General features: G+C 43.0%; 1 long non-coding RNA gene across 1 annotated transcript; it reads left to right on the top strand.

The window, feature by feature from the left end:
- Nucleotides 1-532: 532 nt before the first annotated feature.
- Nucleotides 533-965, top strand: LOC137966545 (uncharacterized). Its single transcript, XR_011116213.1, has 2 exons — nt 533-820; nt 936-965. It is a non-coding gene; the product is annotated as an uncharacterized lncRNA (long non-coding RNA).
- Nucleotides 966-1,314: the final 349 nt, after the last annotated feature.

Here is a 1,314-nt window from a genome sequence, read left to right as displayed (position 1 = left end):
GGTGGCGAGGGAAAGGCAGAAGGCGTTCGGCAAGGCAGCTATCGACGATGACAGAGGTAGCCACAACTACGGCCGAAGGGGCTCGTCGGTGACGAGGGGAGGAAGAATTTTTTCCACCTCGCTCTCGCTCCCGCTTCGATCTCGACTCTCCCAAATCCTTCGAATCCCGTGCCACTCGTTAAATTAATGGGCCGGTTCAGGAGCTTTTGAACTTTGATTCGGTCAAGTTCAGTTCCGATCTCGAATCTCAAACTCAGCTCTCGAGATTCGGGTATACAGAATTCGAATCTCAAACTCGGCTCTCGAGATTCGGGTATACAGAATAGCTCAGCTTGATTCCGGCTTGGTTGTGCTTATTCATAACGTTTTATTTTTTTGTCAATTTACGGATTTTATATTTAATAATGATAAATCCGTATAACTATTTCTTATTCTTTAATAAAAAATATTTTTATTTGAAACCCACAATTATCTTATAAGGCACGTTTTCATTTACCGGGCTCTCATTTGAAAACCTTGGAATCGACGGCCAAGAACGGAATCTGTCCACCCCTAAAAGAGTCTATCGATCGATCAGAATCAGAACAACTGCATCGGAGCTTCGGTTCGTTCTTCCTAATAAGAGAGTGAAAACTCAAAGCTGCAAAGAAGAACAAGTGCAGGGGAAAGATGGAATACGGGAGCGGTTCTTACGAGAGTGAATCAAGTCGTCTTTTTCTCAGCTATGCGACGCACGGGATGAGGAGTTCTTCTGGTCAGATCCAGTCTATTACTTTACTTTTTCATATTCATCTTTCGTCATCGAGGGAGGTTAAAAACGGTAAATTCGTTGTTTTGTTTAATTTTCCATGATTTTGTTATGATTCGTTTTCTTCCTCTTCTCTGGTCTTGTTGATAAGGTCTCCTTAGATCGCCTCTTTAATGTATGGTAACAGTTTCTTTCAAGCAAGGATGTGCTGCCCTAATCCCTCTGAATCTCCTACAAAATTCGTTGGAAGAATCCCAGCGAATTTCCAAAATGTGCTGGGAAAAGTTCTTTATCTTCTTTACAGAGTCAAAAGCTTCTCACTCTTAGAGACCACGGTGGGCACTGTATATGCAATGACATGGTGCGGAGAGATAAGGAAGCATTCCAGAATCGAGACTGAAAGACGCTAAGAAAGAGCGAAAACTGAGAAGAAATTAACACCTTGCTGTAACATGGGAGGAGCAGATTGTTGCGATAAAGAGGGGTTTGAGGAGATGGACTGTTGATGGGGACAAGATTTTGATAAGTACATTCAAGCTAATGGCGTAGGGTCACGACGCGCAAGC

Source organism: Aristolochia californica, unplaced genomic scaffold (assembly GCF_029961685.1).
Source record: "Aristolochia californica isolate CCGP_79_NKW_82.1479 unplaced genomic scaffold, dmAriCali1.0.hap1 SCAF_5, whole genome shotgun sequence".
Taxonomy (NCBI): domain Eukaryota; kingdom Viridiplantae; phylum Streptophyta; class Magnoliopsida; order Piperales; family Aristolochiaceae; genus Aristolochia; species Aristolochia californica.
This window is presented reverse-complemented; position numbering and strand designations above follow the sequence as displayed.